At 46.5% G+C, this 26,194-nt stretch overlaps 1 protein-coding gene across 2 annotated transcripts in view; it reads right to left on the bottom strand.

Moving 5' to 3' along the window:
- IP6K2 (inositol hexakisphosphate kinase 2) overlaps positions 1 to 20,340 on the bottom strand; it is a 64,192-nt gene extending 43,852 nt beyond the window's left edge. Inside the window, exons 1-2 of one of the 2 annotated variants that reach the window (XM_077451689.1) lie at positions 20,202 to 20,316; positions 13,891 to 13,987 (exon numbers count right to left, since the gene is read on the bottom strand). The gene's annotated coding sequence lies outside the window, so the exon portion shown is untranslated. Of the gene's footprint in view, positions 1 to 13,890; positions 13,988 to 20,201 lie in introns of both variants that reach the window. The other variant, XM_077451688.1, reaches the window with a different exon arrangement.
- Between the last annotated feature and the right edge of the window lie 5,854 nt (positions 20,341 to 26,194).

The raw sequence follows: 26,194 nt of genomic DNA, 5'->3' as shown, positions 1-26,194 counted from the left end.
TCAACAAGAGATAACCATCATCAGTAGATAAGTAACCCAGGTGCTGCATGCAGAGCAGCTATTGGTGTGCAGGTGCTGTGCACATGGGGGCAGGGACAGTAAAAGCAACACCGCAATTACAAGAGACAGCGAGACTATTCCTCCTGTAAACCACAGAACTTAAAGAATAATTCCACTTTTGTTGAGGAAAAAAAAAAAAAAAAAAAAAACAACACACACACACCTCTGGGTGATCTATGGGATTTTAACATACTTTGTTGCAGATTCCCCTTTTGTTATTTTGAAGAAATAGCCGTTTCTCTGCCCATGTCGAAAGTGAATGGGAGCGATTTTATAATTACCAATCAGCTGGTGCATTTGTAGGGCTCCAATGACAAAAGTGGCAGGGTCTGCATCCCTTTGGATGTGATGTCCCTTTGAGAATAATCTCACCAACCCACATCCCAGGAAGAGAAGTTTTTCAACATTTTCAAATTTCCCATATTTTTTGCCCCATACACCCGCTCCTTTACCTCCCAGGCTTCTTGCAATTTCGAACCTCACGCTCCAGGTATTTCTTCACAGCTATATTCTCCTCTGACATCATCAGTTTCACATTTACCGTCATATGCTATGGGCTGGGCTGCAGATCTGAATGTCCACTTAGAACCCAAGGATTGGGAGCAGCATTTAAACTACTACCAATTCCTTTTTAAAAAAAATATGTTAGCCATTGAAACCAACTAGAACAGGGATATGCAATTAGCGGACCTCCAGCTGTTGCAGAACTACAATTCCCATTAGGCATAGCAGGACTCTTAGAGCAACAAGCATGACAGGCAGAGGCATGATGGGACTTGTAGTTTAGCAACAGCTGGAGGTCCGCTAATTGCACATCAATGATCTAGAAGGTCCTACTGCATTGGTATCTGGCCCCGGCAAGAATCGCCAAATCTTTACCGACCTACCCCTCCTCTACCTGTTTTAGAGGATACACAGAGAAGTCTCATGAGCATGTTTGGTGCACATGTCCAGTTGTGTAGCAATTCTGGGCTGAGGTTTTCAAAATCCTGTCTATCCTGATAGAAAGGCCTCTCACTCATGGCCCTACCTTTGCATTATTAAACCACTGCCCCCCCCCCCCACCACACACACACACACACACACACACACACACACTGAGGCGCTGCACTGGCAGGGCATCAAAAAAAAAAAAGTCCTGCAAGCAGCTTCTTTGCAGCGCTGCTTGCAGGACTTTTTAACGCCCTGCCAGCGCAGCGCCGCAGTGTGAAAGCACTTGTGCTAGGGCCCACCTGATTGCATACAAGTTGAAAGTGTTTAGGTTTTACCTCATTTATATGGTTTTGGTAAATCTAAATGGAAAGGGAAAAAAAAAAAAAAAAAATCTACAGAAAATGGTATAGTGCAGTGGTCATCAACCTTGTCCTCAGGGCCCACTAACAGGCCAGATTTTATGTATTACCTTGGGGGGATGCAGACTAGAATACTGCAATCACTGAGCAGCAAATGATATCACCTGTGATAGATTTCAGTTATCTTGCAAACCTGGCGTGTTAGTGGGCCCCGAGGACAGGGTTGATGGCCACTGGCATAGTGTGTATACAGCTTTACCATGGCCCTCTTGGCTGCTTCTCTGATGAATGCTCTCCTTGCCCGGCTGGTCAGTTTAGGTGGACGGTCATGTCTTGGTAGGTTTGCAGTTGTGCCATACTCAATTTTCGGATGATGGATTGAACAGATCTCCCTGAGCTGTTCAAAGCTTGGGATATTTTTAACCTAACCCTGCTTTAAACTTCTCCACAACTTTATCCCCGACCTGTCTGGTGTGTTCCTTGGCCTTCATGATGCTGTTTGTTCACTAAGGTTCTCTAACAAACCTCTGAGGGGTTCGCAGAACAGCTGTATTTATACAGAGATTAATATATGCACAGGTGGACTCTTTTTACTAATTAGGTGACTTCTGAATACAATTGGTTCCACTAGATTTTAGTTAGGGGTATCAGAGTATATGGGGGCTTAAAGCAGGGTTCCACCCTAAAGTGGAACTTTCACTCATTGGAACCCTCCCCCCCCTCCGGTGTCACATTTGGCACCTTTCAGGGGGGAGGGGGGTGCAGATACCTGTCTAAGACAGGTATTTGCACCCACTTCCGGGCATAGACTCCCACGGGAGTCTATGCCATTTCCTGTCCCGCCGGACTGTCTGCTGGGACACACACGGGTCCCAGAGACAGCGCGGACCACTCCTAGTGTGCTGTGCGACTGGCACATGTGCAGTAGGGAACCGGGAAGTGAAGCCGCAATACTTCACTTCCTGATTCCCTCACCTAGAATGGAGGCAGTAGCAGCCGAGACCTGAGCGGTCGATCGGTCTCGGCTGCTGACATCGCTGGACCCCGGGACAGGTGAGTGTCTATTTATTTTTTTGCAGGTGGATTAATACAATTGCATGCCACACTTTTCAGATTTTTTTTTTTTTTTTTTTTTTTTTTTTTTTACAAAAAACTAAGTTGAAAACCATTTATAGTTTTCCTTCCACTTCACATAAAATACATTTACATCTTTGGTTGAACATGACAAAAATGTGGAAAAATTTAAGGGGTATGAATACTTTTTCATGGCACTGTAGGATCATTATGCCTCAGACTATGGAGGCTCACATTATGTGAAAGGTGCTTGTACAGTTCCTAGGATTAAAATCATTGCAGAACAAGGCCAGTTTCTGCTACATGCTTCAATTGGTGGCTGACCCTTGTTCTAGAAGAGATAACTGGAAATAAAGACTGTTCTAAAGTAAAAGTTTGCTGTAGATTTAATTTGCCAGGTTATTGTGATCTCCAATGTGTAAACTAATTTCACCCTTATGTTGCAGATCCTCTCATTACACCCACTAATTTCAAGTCATAGTAATAAGAATGATAATTCTTTTTGACACAAAAAAAAATAAATGGCCTGAATTTAGATATAGGTTTCCTTACCCATTATACTAAAGTTTTACAACCCCCCTCTGTGACTAGCACCCCCCCCCCCCCCCTCCATTCCATTCCATAGCTCCCTCTTTGTCTTATCTCACTAACTCCGCTGTTATCTTTATTGCCATTGATTTGTATGTGTTTTTTTGTTTTTTTCTCTTTTCCCTCAGAGGTGTTTTTTTTTTTTTTTACATTCTGCTTAAAAATTTGTAAATCAGTACTGCTTGGACCTTGAAGAAGGGGACATACCCCGAAAGCTTGTCCTGAAAAATTGTATGTTAGTGCAAATAAAAAAAAAAAAAAAAAAAACTATCACGGACGACAGTACTCAATTTTCTAAGTCATAGTAATAAATCACATCAGGACTTGAAAGCGATAGACTGGGGTGTTAGGTGTAGTTCTCTACCATTCGTTTTGTATCCTGTATGAGAATTTAGGCAGCTCTTGCTCATTAAACTCCAAAGCCTGATTTCGTAGAAGCCAAAATTTTCATACCTTGCGCTGGCAATGACTAAAACAGCGGCCCGCAAAATAAACAACTTTGTGCACTAAACCAGTACATGCACAGCTGGCTGCTGAGCATAAACCAATCATTTGCATGTCCAGTGTTTTCTCTTACTATCCATCTCGGCAACGTTGGCCAAAAAGGTACAAATAGAGGGAATAAATCTCAAAATACAATACAAACCTATCAGGGTTCTAAACCCTTAGAATACTATCAAAAGTAAAAAAAAATAAAAATAAAATAAATAAATAAATAAAATCGCTTCCAGATCAGCCGCTGCAGTTTTACTGCGGCAGGCTGGCTCCCCTGCGCAAAATCACTTTATTGTATGTGATCTCACGAGGTCCGGATAGCAGGCGCGTGCCCGCTGCAGAGGCGGTTGTGCCAATGCTGGTGGCAGACGGTCGCGATGACTGCCAGCCACAAGCAATCGTGACAAGGAGAGAGACAGAACAGGGACGAGTGTGTGTAAACAGACACACGTTCTGACAGGAGGGACAGATCGTGTGTTCCTATTAGCTAGGAACCACGATCCGTCACTTCCTGTAGTTAGTCCCTCCCCCTTAGTTAGAATCACCTCCCAGGGAACACAGTTAACCCCTTCACTGACAGTGACATTTTTAAAGTAATCAATGCATTTTTTAAATCCCACTGATTGCTGTATAAATGCCAATAGTTCCAAAAAAAGTGTCAAAATTGTCTGACGTGTCTGCACACCACCGCAACGCAGTGACATCAGAGACAAGGCACTTTACCTGGTCATGCGGTGGGACTGTGCTGGAATAACAGCCCAACACTCTCCCCCTGCATCTGGTGTAAATTAACCCATAAAGCGGTTGTAAAGTCACATGTATTAATTACTTTGATCCTCTGTTCAGTACAGTGTGTGCGTTTTCCTAAAATTATAATGCCTTGCTGTCCTGTCATGTGACCTCCCTCTGCTTCCATTCCAGAATAAGCGAGTAGTGGGAGGGGTTGAGATTTCCCCATCATGAATGCAAGCTAGCAGAGAAAGGTCATGACAGCACAGCAGGGCTCTGCAAAGAAGGTATTTAGCGTTATAATTTTGGGAAAATACATGCACTGAACAGGGACCTAAAAACAGACGCAAATTAATACAGGTCTCTTTACAAGCACTGGAGCAGCTGCAGGGAATAGAGTTACACAGACAGTAGAGGAAAGGGGAGGGGCAGGGCGGAGATTGGTCCACAGACTACAAGAAACAGGGAGAGAGGGAGATGCAGAAACTCTGAGGAGAGAGCTGGATGCACGTAAACTGACCACACTATCAGAGATCAGCAGCCATGATAAACGTAGTTTACAGAAGGGAAGACAGGAACAGGCAGGAGCAGCCAGGTATTGTACAACATAGAAAGGGACAATTGACATGGCAAAAATCAATATATCTTGTGCCTTAAAAGGACAGTAGCATGTTTTTTTTTTAACCACTTCAATACAGGGCACTTAAACACCTTCCTGCCCAGACCAATTTTGAGCTTTCAGCGCTGTCGCACTTTGAATGACAATTGCGCGGTCATGCTACACTGTACCCAAATGAAATTTTTATCATTTTTTTCCCACAAATAGAGCTTTCTTTTGGTGGTATTTGATCACCTCTACGGTTTTTATTTTTTGCGCTACAAATAAAAAAATACCGAAAATTTTGAAAAAAAAAATGTTTTTTTTTGTTTCAGTTTCAAAACTTTGTAAATAAGTATGTTTTCTCCTTCACTGATGGGCACTGATGGGGCTACACTGATGGGCACTGATAAGGTGGCACCAATGTGGCACCAATGAAGTGGCACTGATAGGCGGCACGGATAGGCGGCACGGATGGGCGACACGGATGGGCGACACGGATGGGCGACACGGATGGGCGACACGGATGGGCGACACGGATGGGCGACACGGACGGACACTGATAGGTGGCACAAATTGGCACTGATAGCTGGCATGGATGGGCGGCACGGATGGGCATGGATAGGCGGCACAGGTGGGCATGGATAGGCGGCACAGGTGGGCATGGATAGGCGGCACAGGTGGGCATGGATAGGCGGCACAGGTGGGCATGGATAGGTGGCACAGGTGGGCACTCAGGCGGCACAGGTGGGCACTCATAGGCGGCACAGGTGGGCACTCATAGGCGGCACAGGTGGGCACTCATAGGCGGCATCAGTGTTATAGTAATGGATGCCAATCAGTGCCAAACAATAATGCATGCCAATCAGTGATGCCCATTGTGGCCACTGATTGGCATCCATTATGGGCACTGATTGGCACCCATTGTGCTGACTGGCACCCTGGTGGTCTAGGGAGGATTATGGATTTTTATTACCTTTTCCCTGGTGGTCTAGTGGTGTCCCTGGTGGTCCAGTGTGGGCATCCTCGGGGGGGCTGTGCTGATAATCGATCAGCACAGACCCCCCCTGTCAGAGGAGCAGCCGATCGGCTCTCCTCTACTCGCGTCTGACAGACGCAAGTGAGGGAAAGCCGATCACCGGCTCTTCCCATTTACACTGTGATCAGCCGTGATTGGACACGGCTGATCACATGGTAAAGAGTCTCCGTCGGAGACTCTTTACCGAGATCGTAGTTGCCGGGTGTCAGACTGACACCCCGCAACAACGATCGCCGCGATGCGCGCCCCCGGGGGCGCGCAGCGGCTCATTATCCTAATCACGTCATATGACGTCCGGTTAGGATAATGAAACCACTTTGCCGCCGTCAATTTGTAATAGGGCGGGCGGCAAGTGGTTAAAGGGTCACAAAACAAAAACAAAAAAAAATTCCTTAAATGCTAGAATACCTGTCTGTGGTTTGAGTACTTCCCATGGGATTAGCGTGACAGCCGGGCAGCGTGACATGAAGGAAAGGATGTCATGAAATATGACACAATTATGGTAATATTTTCTGAACCACTTTAAAAGTTTGTGTGATCTATACATACCCAAATATCATTAAAGCAGTGTTCCGCAAAAAAATAAAATAAAAAAAATAATAATGTAAAAAGTCAGCAGCTACAAATACTGCAGCTGCTGACTTTTAATAATCGGACCCTTACCTGTCCCAGGGTCCAGTGATGCGGGGGAATCGAAGCCCCGCTCGTCTCCCCCTCTGCTCGGCGGTGCCAGCATTTTAACTGTGGGCGCCCGGCTGTGGCTTCACAGCTGGGCACCCACTGCACATGTGCATTTCCCTTCCTGCGCCGAGGGAAGTGACGTCAGGAGCCTAGGCACCGAAGGAGGCAGACTACAAGGGACCTCCTAGCAACAGGCATTTTGAGGCGAGTAAATAAAAAAAAATGAATATATTATATATAATATTTTCTCCAAATGTTTCTTTTTTTTTAAGCACATTAATACATTTTTTTATTTTTTTGGGTGGCTGAAGTCCACTTTAACTAAATGCCCGCTTTTTTTTTTCTAGCTAGCAATGCTAAAATGTGGAATGTGGCACACAGCCTGCTCTGCTTCCATTCTGGGGCATAAAGCAGTCAGTGAAAGTGTCAACCATTAGATCCCAGAAGCAGAACGAACAGCAGCCGTTTTGTTTGAGGAGGAGGAGGGGAAGGAAGTGTTTATTTAAATGTTCAGTAAAGAGTCTGCACAGAGCAGAAACAGGAAGCCTGTGCATCCAGACTTCAGACATTTCACTCTTAAAGCAAACTTCACAGGATGCAGGTTTGACACCTCATCAAACCAATACTTTTATGTTATATAGAAATGCAATACCTGGACATGTGAACACAACTAGGGTCATACAGTACATATGTGATCATGTGCAGTTGCATACTAGCCCATTATGCTTTTACTTTGCAGGGGAATAAAGAGGAAGTAAAACCCACCGGGATTTACTTCCTCTTTAAGCGATACTAAACCCAATGAGGGGGGGGGGGGAATGAAAAACTCAAATACCTTCATTTGTTGTCACTTTTCTATCTTTTAACAGCAGCATATCCTGAAATCTAAAATATGGCGGCTTTGTCGTTTCCTGTGTCACCCATCTGCTCATTAAAGAATATGTAAATCCAACACGTCATATTACTGATATGTGGCTGCTGTACTATGCGCTTGTATGGAAAAAAAAAAAAAAAAAAAGGGAAGAAGTCTCCCGTTCTGTTTGTATTCCCTTCTTTGTGTGAATTCCCTGGTGTTCCTGACAGCCACTCTGCTTTCCTATTAAAAGCTGACCACACTAGGCATGAGTGTGCAGCCTGGTCAGTTTTCCAGCTGTGCCTACTCTCCAAGACTTGTCCTGCCCCCCCTATCAGTGTGTTGTTGTTTCTCCACCCCCAGCTGAGATCTTTAAGTAGCTTGTTTGAGAACAGAGATGTGATCTTCCCCCCCCCCCCCCCCCCCATTATAAATGAAGAAGGACGGGGAACAAATAGGACTTTTATGTTTTTTTATATCTATTACACAAATGTTTTGATTTGCATCCGTGTCTGAACGGACAGACAGTGCAGCCACTCAGGAGCGTGCCCCAATAGCAAGCTACTTGAGAGAGGGGCCAGCACCACCAACGGGGACCTGAGAAGAGGAAGATCTGTGCTGCTCTGTGCTAAATACAGCAGGTAAGTATGACAGGTTTGTAAAAATAATAAAAAATAAATAAAAATCTGCCTTTAATATCACTTTATATTTGATCCACATGCCATAGATTTTTCTAGTTTTGGACCAGTAAGCATCTGCGTATCTATATCTAGCAAAGTGTACGCATGTGTATATGATCCCCAAGGATTGGTGCACTTTTGTCCTTGGGTTTAGATATTCGATATAGAAATAAAACATTTTCAGTCTGCAGCAGAGCCTGTCTCACAGTATCACCTCCCACTCTGATCTCTGCGGTGCAGGAAACTGTGGGCAGCTAACGATCGAATTCAAGCAGTAATTCAAATGATATTTTTAAATGCATAGCTTTTATTTTTTTATTATTTTTTATATTTGCATAATGTTGCTTTCAGCAAGATGCACGGTGTTGTTGAGGCGGATCTCCACTTGCGTTCACACCATTCTCCCAGGTACAGCCAACTGCGGCCTAAACGGTGCCACCTACATATGTTCTGGGCTTTTCTCAAGGAGCTGCATAAAGCAGTCAGCTGTCGGTATAGAACAGAGATTCAGAATGGGTTTCTTAAAAAACAAACAAAAAAAAAACATAACAAGTCCTTGATCTTTGAGCAAACCTTTATGTAATAAAAGTGTTTCAGACCTAGTTTTCTAAATAAAAAGGCTTTCATTAGATGAACTATATCCAGAAAACATGGAATTAGGCGATAGCAATCTGTAGCTTTCCCATAAATAGAACGTTATATTAAATATTTAAGAGGCTTATCTAGCCCCCCCCCCCCCCCCCTCCGGGCTACTATAACACACTCATTTCGTTCCTATCTGATTTAAATGGTATTCCTGCATAAATGTGTATGCATATTTCTATCGATAATGTAATGTAACTGGATCACAGCAAGCAGGAGCCATGAAAAGGGGGATTGGTGGTGGTCAGATGGATGCTGGAGGTGTTGAAAAAGATAACAAAAACGGGTTTTTACTTGGGGAGCACACCTCCACAAATTCTACGCTGCCGGCAAAAATCAATAATTTCATACCAGACATGCCTGGGAAAGAATATACAAACACTTGTCCATTAAGAACTGATAATAAATGAATAACAGATTTGTTAAGCAAATATTAGAGCCTTCCCTCTTTGTTTTCATAGAAAACCTACGGAATAGAAAGTAGTTGATGCTCATGAGAACCAGAACTGAGCAAACGGTTCTGTATCAATGTGCTGAAAATGAAAGTGAACAGCTGCCAGGGGACGGGCAGCAATATTTTCCTCTCCCAATAGTGTTTACTATATCCAAGGAGAACTGGACTAGAACATGGATCAATAAGCAGCAGTAGAAAGAAGCCTTAGCCCCTTGTGCACACGGTCGGAGATTTCGACAACCAAATCCGTCTGATCTTGTCCGAAACTGTTGCATACACACGGTCGGACTAGGTTGTCGAAAAATCTGATCATTCAGAACGTGATGACGTAATTTCGATACGATGGGACTACGTTCAGGCTAGTAGCCAATAGCTTTGATCTGAGCATGCGTGGCACTTGGGCCGATCAAAATTCTCTACACATGATCAGAGTATGTCCGATCGAACCAGTTGGTCGGGAAATATTTCCAACATGTTGGAAAATTGGGTCCGACGGATATTCCGACTGAATCAGTCCGATGCATACCACACACAGTCGGATTATCCGACGACACGGTCCGATAGGACACATTCCGACGGATTCTCCGACCGTGTGTACAGGGGCTAAGACTCGCACTAGTGCAGGTTGTACGTCCCACGTTTGCTCTGGCACAGCAGCCCATTATTTTAATGGGGCTGCTTGTGACAGGTAAAACGCACAAAAAAAATAAAAAATAAAAATCATGGCTGCAAAGAAACCACATGGTCTTTTTGATCATGCGGTTTCCCTGCGGTTCCCGCACCCGCGATTGTGCTGCAGGCTGAGATGCGTGGGGGTGCCATTCAGAATGAATGACAGTCCTGTGCATCTCACAAGAGCAGTGCAATTCAGCTGCATGTATCGAGTCGCTTTCCACACCTGCAACTGGAACGCACTCGTGTAAACTGAGCCTTACAAATATAACTGAAAAAGTGTAGGGTGTCATATAGGGGTCGATTTACTAATTCTGGAGAGATCTGGTGCACCTGTGCATGGTAGCCAATCAGCGTCTAACTAGCTTGTTCAATTAAAGCGTTTGTAACCCAAAATAAAAACTGTTCTTTTAACTGCCCCCTAAAATACCTGGCTGATCCTGCCTGGTTCTGCCCTCCCCTCTGTTAACTGACCAAGTTTATCATGGCTGCCGAGCCCGACACTGGTCAGTTTACATGCCTCCGTCATCTCCCCCGTCCCTCCATGCCTGTCAGCTCTCCGATTCTCCCTTCCTGATGATAGAACAGGGTAAAGTCTCTCTAAACCCATTAGATAATGCTATGTTCCCCAGTGTGTGACTGTTTTTTAAAAAGCCCCGGTGTACCTTATTCCATAGTGCTGCCTGGCTCCATTCTGCTCCCAGCTGACATCAGCGGGAGCTCTCGACCCTTCCCACTGTAGCAGTCAGCCTGGGAGAGGAGAGGGGGGGGGGGGGGGGGGGGAACACGTGAGCGCCGATCTGCTCTATGGAATAAGGTACACACCGCAACCCCGATCTAGGTAAAGAGTCTGATGGAGACTCTTCGGACACGGCTGATCACGATGTAAACAGGAAGAGCCGTTTATCGGCTTTTCCTCACTTGTGTCCGACAGACGTGAGCCGAGGAGAGCCAATCGGCTGCTCCTCTGACAGGGGGGCATCTGTGCTGTTTGTTTATCAACGCAGATCAGGAACAAGCAATGCAGCTTGATGCCGAATTTCACCCTCGCAATCGATTTTTAAAGTAATTGAAAAGTCTTTTTCTACATTTCTTCTGTTACTTCCTGCCGGGTTTCCAGGCCTAGGCAAATGTCGTCACATCCCAGGAGTCTTCAGGAAGAGAGACGGGGTTTTCTCAGCTAAACGCATCCCCCTACCTGCATGCCTGAAGGTCAGATGAATTCCACCTGAGCAAGCGCACGGCCGCAAATGCACACTGTACACCTTGTGTAAATGAGGCCAAACTGATACCATTTACACTAGCCCAAAGGCCCTTCATACACTGGATCTGCATGAAAGTCAAGATAAGAGATTATTACATATTTGTCCCTTTAGAAGGTGTTTAGTGTATCAAGTCCACCCCTTCTTACAATGCAGTTTGGTTACTAAACAGATTGGTGACGCACGTAGAATTCCAGAGATTTCATAATGCAGAGCAAACATTACTGAGGCTCCGCCCCCCCCCCCCCCCCCCCAAAGAACTTAAAGTGGTTCTAAAGGTAGGAAGTTGTTTACCTTAAAAAGTGATTGTAAAACCCTTACAAACCACTTTGACCTACAGGTAAGCCTAGATTAAGGCTTACCTGTAGGTCCGAGAAATATCTCCTAAACCTATACGGTTTAGGAGATATTTACCTGAAGACAGCCACGCCACGAGTGTTGGCTCCCATGCGTTGGTGTGACGTCCTCGCTGCTTCAGCGAATCACAGCACCGGAGCAGCGAGCCCCCACCAAGAAGATGGACACTTGGAACTACAGGGGACAGCGGTGACATCGCTGGCTCCTGTGTCAGGTAAGTGACACATAATGGACTACTATGCAATGCATAGTAGTCCATTATGCTTTACCTTTGCAGGGAATCAAAGAGGAAGTAAACCCATCAGGGTTTACTTCATTCAGGTAAACCCCAAGCCAGCTGGCAAACCAAAAAGACAAGGATCAGGACTGCTCTGTGCGATAATCCACAGAGCAGGCATGTATAACAGGTTTATTAGGAAAATATATTATATATATATATATATATATATATATATATATATATATATATATATATATATATATATATATATATATATATATATATATATATATTTTTTTTTTATCTCATGTTTAGAATCACTTTAAATAATAAATGCAACCAATTTGATGACAGGTTACATTTAATTACCCTAGAGGGTTAAAAAAATAAGAAATAGGAGTGCATTACATTGATTGGAGATAATGCCATGGGTCTAAAATAAACTGTAAATAAAAGCCAAAACAGTAAAAGGTCACTGACCCCCCCACCAAGATTTTATGGAAGGGAGTGTGTGTGTTCCAGGATGCAGGAAGGGTTAGGTCAGGTCAGCTCTAAATGGGCTTTCAATAGGAACTAGCTTGGCAAACGCTATAATGACCAGAACATGTATCAGGACATTGTCGGAACAGGCCATAATCACTGTCAGATCCTAGAAGTGGGTACATCTGACACTGGATGGAGTTTTCCAGCCAAGACACGTACTCACTACCAAAGCTGGATCAAACGCAGCCCCTACCCCACTGAAGAATAAATATAACATTATGTAAAATTATCTTCCATTAAACCTTGACATATTGTTGTTTTCCTTACAAGGAATGGTACATAATGCATTTGTTAAGCTATCAGTCATCATGTACCAAGCATACAGGAGGGGTTTTCCACTTTACCATTAAAATCACTGTGCCCGCTTTCTCTGAGCGCTATGGCCTCATGGCCCAGTTAGCAGAATGGTGAGATCCCAATATCCGATTACCTTTCCTTAAGAGCAGAAGTTGTTTTCAAAGAAAAAACGGCTTCAAGGACCATAATGACTTGTTAATGAATGTAATTTATCAAAATTTGGCTACAGCAGCCATTGAGTCTATACTTTCATCTTGTAACCTGCACTGGGAGGAGTCTGGTTGCCATGGAAAAGATGTGGCCCAGATGTAGCTATTGCATAACTGCTAGTGTCATGTTCAGCATCTTCTGACTGCTAGAGAGAACGCTAAGAGTTTCATAGAAGATGAAAAGCCAATAAGGATAAGTTTACATTTCTGAACATGTTACACCTGTATTTATGGTGTAACATGTTCAGCAACCTCCCCCAGCAGCCCTGATCCTTCAGTTTCCTGGGACAGCAGATGGGGGATCCTCTCCCCTTACCCACTGTCATATTTTGAAAACTGTGCAGGGCTCCGCCCCCGTGCGGCTGCATCATTCATGTACAGGGACCTGTAAATGAGAGAACTACAAGTCCCATCTGTCACAGAAGGACACACGGACTTGTAGAATGAATGGGCGGAAAGCATGCTCATAGCCCATTCACGCTCCCTTCGGCTTACAGCCCCTAAAAAAAAAAAGTACGGGCAGAAAGCTGGGAAGAGTGTACAGGAGACCGAAATTGCACTACTTTTCAGGCTCCCATTTAAAAAATAAATGCAGATCTTTTAACCTCCCAAAAAATGTGCATTTATTATATTTTTTGCAAATGTAGTCTTTAAAGTGGAAGGAAATACAGAATAATATACCTGCTAAATGTTGCTTCTCCATTGCTTTTATACATCCCACAGGCCTTTTCTACTAAGTAGCCATCTAAATGTTAAGTCTTTTTATGCAGTTATGTGACCGCAAAGCTAGTCCATGCATCTCTGCTAGCCAATGACAAGTACAGTGGTAACATCCGCCAGAGTCTGCAACTCTGGGGCATGTAGTTCACACCCATCAGCAACAACACCGGAGAAAGGCGATAGAGCTGGAGCTTTGTGGTCATGTAACTGACCAGAGAAACTTCATTAAAGATGGTTATTTAGTAGAAAATGTCTGAGGAGCGTCAGGCCTCCTTCACACGGCCATTTAGCCATATACATCAGATCTAATTCTTGCAGCTAGAGTGACATGTAAATAGTGGCAACTGCTCAGCCCGTGTATAAAACGAATGATGGGCAGACAGCAGCCACCACTGTTCATACAGAGCAACACATCAAGCCGTTACCTGCTGTTAGGGAAAAATATCCAAGCCTGGATGCAGCCGACTGCGTCTGGACATCCGTGTACAGCTATGGGCAAAAAGCGGTGGCCGCGTGAAGGATCTAAAAGCAATGGGGAAGTAAAATTGAACACGTATGTTGGCTGCAAAACCTTTCCTCCCACTTTATGCCTGCCCTGGATCTGGGGAGGTTAAGCTGAACCTATTGAGCTGCATTGTAAATGATATCCTGAAAGATCTAAACAACCAAGGACGTTGTGGGGCACATTTACAAGGACTTCCACAAAGACTGTGAAAAATATGAAAATCCAGCATGTAGACGTTATGTTTAATATCATAAGTATACACTTTTATATTCTGCACAGAGTGTGCCAACCTCCCCCGAAACCCCCCGATATTTCTAGTAATTACTAAACCACAGAGGAGGAATAATTTCCCCTATAGAACAGTAGTTTGTATCTAAAGCATCGTCTGAAGGTGTGTGCTGTGAACAAGGCTCATCGCCGAAATGGGTCTGCCACGGTCTTTGTACTCACTGGTATGGCAAAATAAAATCATCATCTGAGGTTTATGGCAATGCCAGCTGTCTTTCTCTGTTGACAATAATGTCTCTTGGTGGATGGGAGGACACCACAGCTTCAGCACCCGGACTGCAACTTCCAGCTTTATACTAAGGCTTCACTGCGAGATGCATTTCTTTTGTTTAAACATCTTATGAAGGTGCCTGGCTTCAGACTCCCTTTATAATAAAACCCATTTCCATTCCATAATAATGCCTATAGGTTACAACCATGTCTTATGCAACCCGATGATCCAATGACTGCAACTGGCTATTGATTGTGAAAGCACACAAAGGGACACAGCTGTCTGCCTTTCTCAGAAGTGTCAAATGTTTAAAGGATAAGTTCACTTTTTTTTTCCTCTAAATTCCAGCTCCCCCCATGTACCAATATTGCATTAATGTTCTTACTTTGCAAAAAATAAAAGTTTTCTATTAATTCTACACCAGATGACCCATCTCTCTTCAAAGCTGTTTAAAACACACTGCTCAATTACTTCTGCCTTACTTCCTGGTCAGACTTTAGGTCATGACATAGGAAGGAGTTGACCAGCTGAGGGTAGGTGATGCAGGGGGTGTGTGCTAATGGGGTTTAGGAAAAAATAAAAAGGAGAAGGTGACCTTAGCCTTTAAGAGGCTTTTCATGCTTGCAACACTGGAACAGAGGGGAGGTAGCAGGAAAGAGAGGGGAGTACACTGTGTGGGAGAGTTACTAAAACTGGAGCACTCAGAATCTGATGCAGCTTTGCATGGTAATCAATCAGCTTCTAACTACAGCTTGTCCAATTAAGCTTCGACAAAAAAACAAAACAAAAAATAAAAAATAAAAAAAAACACTGGTTTCTATGCAGAGCTGAACCAGATTATGAACTTTCCAGTTTTAGTAAATAGCAGCCAGAACCAGAAATGGTAATGGACTCCCATTTGCTGTCCCTTGTGACAGTAATGGGCAGTGACAGGTACTCTTTATGGAGGAATCTAGGGTCTGCGTTTTTTAATATTTTTGAAAATCAGTGGCGCTGTGACATCGCCCCTTACGGGTTACTACAATTGGAGACCCGATCAAAGCAAATTCTGGCTTTGTTCAGGACTTTAGTCGGCCCTTATCACCTAGAAGCCGATCTCTAGCTCTGAAAAAAAAACTGTACCGGGGTGAAGCCTGCAGCTGGCATCACCCCCCCCCCCCCCCCCCCCGTACAACCCCTTCCTCAAAATGACGTACAGGTACATTGTTTTGCAATAAGCGTATATTAATTGGTTTGAGCAAAATCTATAGCTTCTACAATACTAAATAGGGGATAGTTTTACGGCATTTTTTTTTTTTTATTAGTAATGGCGGCGATCTGCGATTCCCCCGGACTGATATTATGGTGGACACATCAGACATTTTTGACACTATTTTGGGACCATTGTCATTTATACAGCGATCAATTACAGTGTAAATGACAGTGAAGGGGTTAAAGAGGAAGTAAACCCTGATGGGTTTACTTCCTCTTTTTCCCTGCAAAGGTAAAGCATAATGGACTACTATGCATCGCATAGTAGCTCATTATGTGTCACTTACCTGACACAGGAGCCAGCGAAGTCGCCGCTGTCCCCTGTAGTCCGCCGCATCCATGTTGCTTGTGGCGTCTCGCAGCTCCGACGAATCACAGCGGCGCAACCGCGATGACGTCACTCCCGCGCATGCGCACGGGAGTCGCGCCTCGCAGCTCCGCCGCTGTCATACGGCGAAGCCGCGATGACGTCACTCCCGCGCATGCGCACGGGAGTCGACAAATTTGGCAAATCCATTCTTGGATTTGCCGCATTTAGTGCGCATGCGCGCCGCTGTCTACGGCGCATGCGCCGTAGACAGCGGTGCCCATTTTCGGGCAAATATCTCCTAAACCATATAGGTTTAGGAGATATTGCTTGGACCTACAGGTAAGCCTTAATCTAGGCTTACCTATAGGTCCAAGTTGTTTGGAAGGGTTTACTTCCTCTTTAAGTGTGTCCTAGGGAGCGACTCCAACTGTTAGGGGGCTGGACTTCAACACAGAGGACAGTGATCACTGCTCTCGATGACAGAGCTGTAATCACTGTCCTGTCACTAGGCAGAATGGGAAAATGGTTTGTTTACAAAAACATCTCCCTATTCTTCCTCTCCATGACATGATCGCCGGCAACCGGCGGACATCAGGCCCGTAGGACTCATGGTCACCGCGACGGGTGCTCACTCACGACACCGCTTCTTAAAGGGGACGTACCAGTACGCAATTTTGGTTGGCAAGCAGTTAAAGTGGCACTTCAGTCAGAAAATAAAGTCTTGCTAGACAACTTCAGGCTGGCTGCTTTTGCAGGTATAGTTATGTAAAACATTAAAGAGGAAGTAAACGATGAACGGTTTTACTTCCCCTTTATATCTCTGCAAAGGTAAAGCACAATTGGGCTACTATGCATTGCATAGTAGCTCATTATGTGTCACTTACCTGAAACTGAAGCCTGCGATGTCTCCGCTGTCCCCACTAGCAGGGAGCGTCCATCTTCACCCTTCTTCCTTCTGAGGCCGTGAACTGCGTCTCTAACTGGCCGGAGTTGCGGGATGTTACTCCCGCGCATGGGAGCTGCCAGTCACAGCATGACCCCCATTTAGAAAACGGCACGATCTGCCCTTTCTAAAGTGCGCATGCACCGCAGACATCAGCGCACGGCTTTATTGTAAATATCTTCTAAACTGTGGGGGTTTAGGAGATATTTCCAGCAGCTACAGGTAAGCCTTAATATAGGCTTACCTGTGGGTAAAGGTGGTTGTACGTGGTGTACAACCACTTTAAGGGCCCTGTGTCAATGACAACAGTTTGAGATGATTACGAAATCATTTAAAATTCACTGTTGGATGCACTTGACCTGCTGTTGACCTCCTGACCTGAAGCTGCTCTGCTTTAAGCGGAGGTTTGCATTCCAATGACATATATACGAGAAAGCAAAACCCGTCAAACAAAAGCCAGCCGGGACAGGCGCTAAAGGATTAAGGAAAGTGTGCCGATATGTGGTGGAATGGTTGGGGGTGGGGGGGTCACAATGCCCTCATTGCTGAGCTTAGGACATTACTATTGTTTGCCGTTGAGGCGGGGGGGGTTCTATTTTCCATTAAATACAGGACATTCCATTTTCTGATCTCTCAGCTCCCCCACCATCCTCCAGGGTCTCTGTGAACCTCCATCCTACATGCAGGATGTGGACATCTATGCTGCCTGTCACCAGTGTTACATCACCCCTCCCCCCATGGGAGCAGAGGGCGGGGACGGAAACAACGTGACGCAACGTAGATGGGAACACTCATCAGTAATGGAGAACCTCTGCGAGGACAGAAACCACAGAGCCAAGTTTCTATCTTCATGGGCTTTCCTTAAAGCTCCACTGCAAAGCCCAGCCCCCCCCCCCCCCCCTCTCTCTCTCTCTCTCTCTTCCCTTCCACTTTGACATTTCCAAGAGCCAGGTTCCCTTTTAAAACATGGGCACAGGGCATGCTGGGGCTTGTAGTCATCTGTCAGTCACTTCACACAAACCCAAGGGCATGCCGGGTTTTATCCAAATAGACCTGAGTGGGCCATGTAGGCCTCCGATGGACTACAAGACCCAGAATGTCTTGTCGGGTCTGCCACTGGTCTCATTTAATTGGCCCCACAGGGGATTCTGGGACGTGTAGTCCCTTCACTCTCCTCTATTAGATTTGATGGGATCAGGGTGGATTTTATTTAAATAACTAGTAAAAAGACTTGAATTAAATCCTAATGTTTAAAGAGCAACTGTCATCTCCGTCCCGCAGTGGCGGCTCCTCCTCTGACCCGCTGGTGACTCACCGACAGTCCCATTCACTTTAATGGGACGGCTGGTGATCCGGCAGTGACACAAGGTGAGGGATGTGGCAGCAGTAGGTGAGTGGATGCCGCTAACAGCCGCTGCCATGATGGGTCTGAAATGACAGGTTCTCTTTAAAATGTAAGGACTTATTCTTGCTAGTAGTTAGAATCTTTAATATTTGCAAACAAAATGAAGAAGGTTTCCTATTTCGGATAACAAAACCACGATATCAGAACCAATTAAAAAAATCATACAGTTTGTAGTGTACATAGATTTGCAAAACAACGTGATAAAGGAATATTCCCCTTTCTCTCAAGGTTCCTGTGAAATTGCGTGAATGCATCAATGCAGTGCATGTTATCTCAGCTTGCAGGGCTTGGGTTTATTGAATGAGTTTACGAAAAAAAAAAAAAAAAAGTAAATATTGCAGAATATACAGCCTCATGCTACATAACTAAGCTCCATTTCATGCTGAATAGAAAAATATTTTTTACTCCAATTTTTTTTTTAATTAAAATAAAGTTTGATAAAAATCAGATTTAAATAAAACGAAAAAAAATTATCTATTTATTTATATATATATATATATATATATATATATATATAAAAATGTATTCTTTAAATCTGATTTTTAATAAAAAATAAATTGGAGTAAAAAAAAAAAAAAAAAAAAAGATATATATTTTTTTAATATATCTTACATAAACGCTTTTAGATATATTTTTTACTCCAATTTATTTTTATCAAAATTTGATAAAAGTCATTATATAAATATATATATATATATATATATATATATATATATATATATATATATATATATATATCAGACTTTTATCAAATTTTGATAAAAATAAACTGGAGTCAAAAATATATCTAAAAGCGTTTATGTAAGATATATTAAAAAAAAATCTATCTAGCTATCTATCTATCTATCTCATTTTTTTTTTTACTCCAATTTATTTTTATCAAAATTTGATAAAAGTCTGAAACACACACACACACACACACACACACCTCATTGATTTTTATCCACCCTGGATGGGACATGCTAAGACTTGTAGTCCTCCACTGGTCTTATCAAATTGATCTGACAGGGCCTCCTAGGACTTGTAGTCCTGCTGATCACCTCTACCTGAGCCAATCGCACATTCTGCCAATTGTTCTTCTCCAATAGACCCAACAGGCTACACTGGGAGTTGTAGTCTCCACTGACCCCCTCTAATTGGCCCGACAGGGCATGTTGGGCACTGTAGTCTCTATTGTCTTCCTATTACCAGACCTGACAGGGCCTTCTGGGACTTGTAGTCCACCACTGGTCTCATTTAATTGTCCCCACAGTGGATACTGGGACTTGCTCTAACAGAGCAGATATTCTGCGACTTATAGACCCTCCCCCACCCTGGTCACCTAATGGGCATGACAGGGCATCCTGGGACTTGTAGTCCTCTTGTTCTCCTGCAATACGCCCAAAAGGTTACACTGGGAATCGTAGATCTGCTCTAATTGGCCTGCCTGGGCATGCTGGGAGTTGTAGATCCCCTTATTCGCCTCGTAACAGACTTGACAAGGCATCTTGGGACCTGTAAACCTCTAACAGGCATGACAGGGCATGCTGGGCGTTGTAGTCCCGCACTGGTTTCCTCCAATAAAAGAGACAGGGCATTCTGGGACTTGTGGTCCCCCCTGTTCACCTCTAAGAGACATGATAAGTCATCCTTCCAGCCCCCCCACTGGTTTCCTCTAATAGACTTGACAGGGATTACTGGGACTTGAAGTCCCCCGACAGACGCTCCTGTCACCATCCATTAATCACTTACACACACAATGCAGACCTTCTCTCTCACACCCCCGGTGCCCCCAGGCCTGTCCCCCCCGGTCCCGTGTATGAAGGCCTCATTCATTTCTTTACCTGAGGTCCCCCCTCGGCCCAGCTCTCCGGCTGCTTCCTCTCTTTTGTCTCTCAGCGGAATGAAAATGGCGGCTCTGGCTTCTCCTGGCCTCGCTCTGGCCTCGCCTTCCCATTGGCCCGGCGTGTGGGGAGCCGTCAGATTGGCTGAGCCGCCGACCGTGTTGCTAAGGGACGGTTGGTTGCTGGGGTAGAATGTGCCAGAGGGTGAGGGGGAGGGGGAGAGTGAGGGGGCGGGGGATTGTTGTTATCAGTACAGAGGGCTCAGTACATAGACAGGGAAGAGGACCTGTCACCTCATATAATGGCGGGTTTTACATGTCTCCTCATATAATGGAGGGGGCACCTTTCTCCTCATATAATGGAGGGGGCACCTGTCTCTTCATATAATGGAGGGGGGCACCCGTCTTCTCATATAATGGAGGAGGCACCTTTCTCCTCATATAATGGAGGGGGCACCTTTCTCCTCATATAATGAAGGGGGCACCTTTCTCCTCATATAATGGAGGGGGTACTTGTCTCCTCATATAATGAAGGGGGCACCTGTCTTCTCATATAATGGAGGGGCCACCTTTCTCCTCATATAATGGAGGGGGCTACATGTCTCCTCATATAATGGAGGGGGCACCTGTCTTCTCATATAATGGAGGGGGCACCTTTGTCCTCATATAATGGAGGGGCACCTTTCTCCTCATATAATGGAGGTGGGTACATGTCTCCTCATATAATGGAGGGGCACCTTTCTCCTCATATAATGGAAGGGGTACGTGTCTCCTCATATAATGGAGGGGCACCTTTCTCCTCATATAATGGAGGGGGCACCTTTCTCCCTATATAAAGGAGGGGGCACCTTTCTCCTCATATAATGGAGGGGGCACCTTTCTCCTCATATAATGGGCGGGGGTACATGTCTCCTCATATAATGGAGGGGGCACCTGTCTCCTCATATAATGGAGGGGGCACATTTCTCCTCATATAATGGAGGAGGCAAATGTCTCCTCATATAATGGAGGGGGCACCTTTCTCCTCATATAATGGAGGTGGGTACATGTCTCCTCATATAATGGAGGGGCACCTTTCTCCTCATATAATGGAGGGGGTACGTGTCTCCTCATATAATGGAGGGGCGCCTTTCTCCTCATATAATGGAGGGGGGCACCTTTCTCCTCATATAATGGAGGGGCACCTTTCTCCTCATAAAATGGAGGGGGTACATGTCTCCTCATATAATGGAGGGGGCACCTTTCTCCCTATATAATGGAGGGGGCACCTTTCTCCTCATATAATGGGGGGGGGGGGTACATGTCTCCTCATATAATGGAGGAGGCACCTGTCTCCTCATATAATGGAGGGGGCACCTGTCTCCTCACACAGTGAAGAAGGGTGATTAGCTGTGGTGGAATTAGCTGGGTTTGGATAAGGATGACATTGTGTACACTGAGGTATTTGAAGAGCCATTAGGGATTTATGGGCCATTTCCACCCTTCACACCTCCCTGTGTGTGTTGGACAATGGTGGAGCAAAACAAACCTAGGCCTGAGTGCAGAAAAAAGTCTAAGCCCCTGTACACACGGACGGAGATTTCGACAACCAAATCCGTCGGATTTTGTCCGTCGGATCTTGTCCGAAACTGTTGCATACACACGGTCGGACTAAGTTGTCGAAAAATCCGATCATTCAGAATGTGATGACGTAATTTCGTTACGATGGGACTACGTTCAGGCTAGTAGCCAATAGCTTTGATGTAGGAATTTGATCTGAGCATGCGTGGCACTTGGTCCGATCAAAATTCTCTACTCATGATCAGAGTATGTCCGATCGAACCAGTTGGTCGGGAAATATTTCCAACATGTTGGAAAATTGGGTCCGACGGAATCAGTCCAAGGCATACCACACACAGTCCGATTATCCGACAACACGGTCCGATCGGACACATTCGGACGGATTCTCCTACCGTGTGTACAAGGGCTAAGTCCTTGTACATACGGTTGGAGATTCCGACGGAATGTGTCTGATCGGACCGTTTTGTCGGATATTCCGACTGTGTGTGGTCTACATCGGACTGTTTCCATCGGAGTATCCGACGGACCAAGTTTTCCAACTTGTTGGTAAAACTTTCCGACAAAATGCTCCGATCGGACATACTCCGATCATGTGTAGAAAACTCCGATCGGACAAAGTGCCATGCATGCTCAGATCAAATTCCTACACCAAAGCTATTGGCTACTAGCGTGAACGTAGTCCCGTCGTAACGAAATAACGTAATCACTTTGGATTTTCCGTTAACTTTGTCCGACCGTGTGTATGCAACAGTTTCGGACAAAATCTGACGGATTTGGTTGTCGGAATCTCTGACCGTGTGTACAAGGGCTCCTGTAGATAAAAAACACTCTGCAGCGTGGATAATGCCCTTCCTATAGATGTAGACCTTTTAGGTACCTCATGAAGCCTGACTGGAAAAACTCCCAGAGAGTAGTTCAAAGCCACCAGGCCATAACCCACTGCTAGACATGATCTCCCTCCTTCTAGACTTCAAGCTTAGTGCCCCTTGGCCTCCCATATCGCCACCCAGCTTCCATAGTGCCACCTCTTCCCTCCCATAGTGACCTGCAGTGCCCTTCGGCCTCCTACATCACCACCCAGCTCCAAAAGTGCCACCTCAACTCTCCCATAGTGACCTGCAGTGCCCTTTGGCCTCCCCCATCACCACCCAGTTCCCATAGTGGCACCTCAACCTCCCCATAATGACTTGCAGTGCCCTTCAGCCTCCTACATCACCACCCAGCTCCCATAGTGCCACCTCAACCCTCCCATAGTGACCTGCAGTGCCCTATGGCCTCTCACATCACTGCCTAACTCCCATAGTGCCACCTCAACCCTCTCCTAGGGACATGTAGTGCCCTTTGGCCTCCCACATTACCACCCAGCTCCCATAGTGCCACCTTAACCCTCCCATAGTGACCTGCAGTGCCCTTCGTCTTCCCAAATCACTACTCAGCTTCCATAGTGCCACCTCAACTCTCCCATAGTGAACTGCAGTGCCCCTCGGCCTCCCACATCACCACCCAGCTCCCATAGTGCCACCTTAACCCTCCCATAGTGATCTGCAGTGCCCTTCTACATCACTACTCAGCTCCAATAGTGCCACCTAAACTCTCCCATAGTGTACTGCAGTGCCCCTTGGCCTCCCACATCACTGCCTAACTCCCATAGTGCCACCTCAACCCTCCCCTAGTGACCTGCAGTGCCCTTTGGCCTCCCACATCACCACCCAGCTCCCATAGTGCCACCTTAACCCTCCCATAGTGACCTGCAGTGCCCTTCGCCTTCACAAATCACTACTCAGCTTCCATAGTGCCACCTCAACTCTCCCATAGTGAGCTGCAGTGCCCCTCAGCCTCCCACATCACCACCCAGCTCCCTTAGTGCCACCTCAACCCTCCCATAGTGACCTGCAGTGCCCTTCGGCCTCCCACATCACCAACCAGCTCCCATAGTGCCACCTCAAACCTCACATAGTGACCTGCAGTGCCCTGTGACCTCTCACATCACCACTCAGCTCCCATAGTGCCACCTCAACCCCCCCCCCATAGTGACTTGCAGTGCCTTTTGGCATCCCACATCACCGCCTAACTCCCATAGTGCCACCTCAACCCTCCCCTAGTGACCTGCAGTGCCCTTTGGCCTCCCACATCACCACTCAGCTCCCATAGTGCCACCTTAACCCTCCCATAGTGACCTGTAGTGCCCTTCGGCCTCCTAAATCATTACTCAGCTTCCATAGTGCCACCTCAACTCTCCCATAGTGACCTGCAGTGCCCCTTGGCCTCCCAAATCACCACCCAGCTTCCATAGTGCCACCACAACACTCCCATAGTGACCTGCAGTGCCCTTTCGGCCTTCCACATCACCACCCAGCTCCCATAGTGCCACCTTAACCCTCCCATAGTGACCTGCAGTGCCCCTTGGGCTCCCATATCACCACCCAGCTCCCATAGTCCCACCACAACACTCCCATAGTGACCTGCAGTGCCCCTCTGCCTCCCACATCACCACCTAGCTCCCATAGTGCCACCTCAACCCCCCCTCCGCATAGTGATCTGCAGTGCCCTTTGGCCTCCCACATCACCGCCTAGCTCCCATAGTGCCACCTCAACCCTCCCCTAGTGACCTGCAGTGCCCTTTGGCCTCCCACATCACCACCCAGCTCCCATAGTGCCACCTTAAACCTCCCATAGTGACCTGCAGTGCCCTTCGGCCTCCTACATCACTACTCAGCTTGCATAGTGCCACCTCTACTTTCCCATAGTGAACTGCAGTGCCCCTCAGCCTCCCACATCACCACCCAGCTCCCATAGTGCCACCTCAACCCTCCCATAGTGACCTGCAGTGCCCTTTGGCCTCACACATCACCACCCAGCTCCATAGTGCTAGCTCAACCCTCCCATAGTGACCTGTATTGCCCTTCAGCCTCCTACATCACCACCCAGTTCCCTTAGTGCCACCTCAACCCCCCCCCCCCCCCATAGTGACCTGCAGTGCCCTTTGGCCTCCCACATCACCACCCAGCTCCCATAGTGCCGCCCCAATCCCCCCATAGTGACCTGCAGTGCCCTTTTGCCTCCCACATCACCGCCTAACTTCCATCGTGCCACCTCAACCCTCCAATAGTGACCTGCAGTGCCCTTTGGCCTCTCACATCACCCCCCCAGCTCCTATAGTGCCACCTCAATCCCCCCATAGTGACCTGCAGTGCCCTTTGGCCTCCCAAATCACCAACCAGTTCCCATAATGCCACCTTAACCCTCCCATAGTGACCTGCAGTGCCCTTCGGCCTCCTACATCGCTACTCAGCTCCCATAGTGCCACCTCAACCGTCCCATAGTGACCTGCCGTGCCCCTCGGCCTCCCGCTTCACCACCCAGCTCCCATAGTGCCACCTAAACTCTCCCATAGTGACCTGCAGTGCCCCTTGGCCTCCCAAATCACCACCCAACTCCCATAGTGCCACCACAACACTCCCATAGTGACCTGCAGTGCCCTTTCGGCCTTCCACATCACCACCCAGCTCCCATAGTGCCACCTTTACCCTCCCATAGTGACCTGCAGTGCCCCTTGGCCTCCCACATCACCACCCAGCTCCCATAGTCCCACCACAACACTCCCATAGTGACCTGCAGTGCCCCTCGGCCTCTCACATCACCACCCAGCTCCCATATTGCCACCTCAATCCCCCATAGTGACCTGCAGTGCCCTTTGGCCTCCCACATCACCAACCAGTTCCCATAGTGCCACCTTAACCCTCCCATAGTGACCTGCAGTGCCCTTCGGCCTCCCACATCGCCACTCAGCTCCCATAGTGCCACCTTAACCCTCCCATAGTGACCTGCAGTGCCCCTCGGCCTCCCACATCACCACCCAGCTCCCTTAGTGCCACCTCAACCCTCCCATAGTGACCTGCAGTGCCCTTCGGCCTCCCACATCACCAACCAGCTACCATAGTGCCACCTCAAACCTCACATAGTGACCTGCAGTGCCCTGTGACCTCTCACATCACCACCCAGCTCCCATAGTGCCACCTCAACCCCCCCCCCTCCCCATAGTGACTTGCAGTGCCTTTTGGCCTCCCACATCACCGCCTAACTCCCATAGTGCCACCTCAACCCTTCCCTAGTGACCTGCAGTGCCCTTTGGCCTCCCACATCACCACTCAGCTCCCATAGTGCCACCTTAACCCTCCCATAGTGACCTGCAGTGCCCTTCGGCCTCCTAAATCATTACTCAGCTTCCATAGTGCCACCTCAACTCTCCCATAGTGACCTGCAGTGCCCCTTGGCCTCCCAAATCACCACCCAGCTTCCATAGTGCCACCACAACACTCCCATAGTGACCTGCAGTGCCCTTTCGGCCTTCCACATCACCACCCAGCTCCCATAGTGCCACCTTAACCCTCCCATAGTGACCTGCAGTGCCCCTTGCGTTCCCATATCTCCACC

Source organism: Lithobates pipiens, unplaced genomic scaffold (assembly GCF_037356315.1).
Source record: "Lithobates pipiens isolate NorthernLeopardFrog02 unplaced genomic scaffold, aLitPip1_a1.2 Scaffold_23, whole genome shotgun sequence".
Classification (NCBI taxonomy): domain Eukaryota; kingdom Metazoa; phylum Chordata; class Amphibia; order Anura; family Ranidae; genus Lithobates; species Lithobates pipiens.
This window is presented reverse-complemented; position numbering and strand designations above follow the sequence as displayed.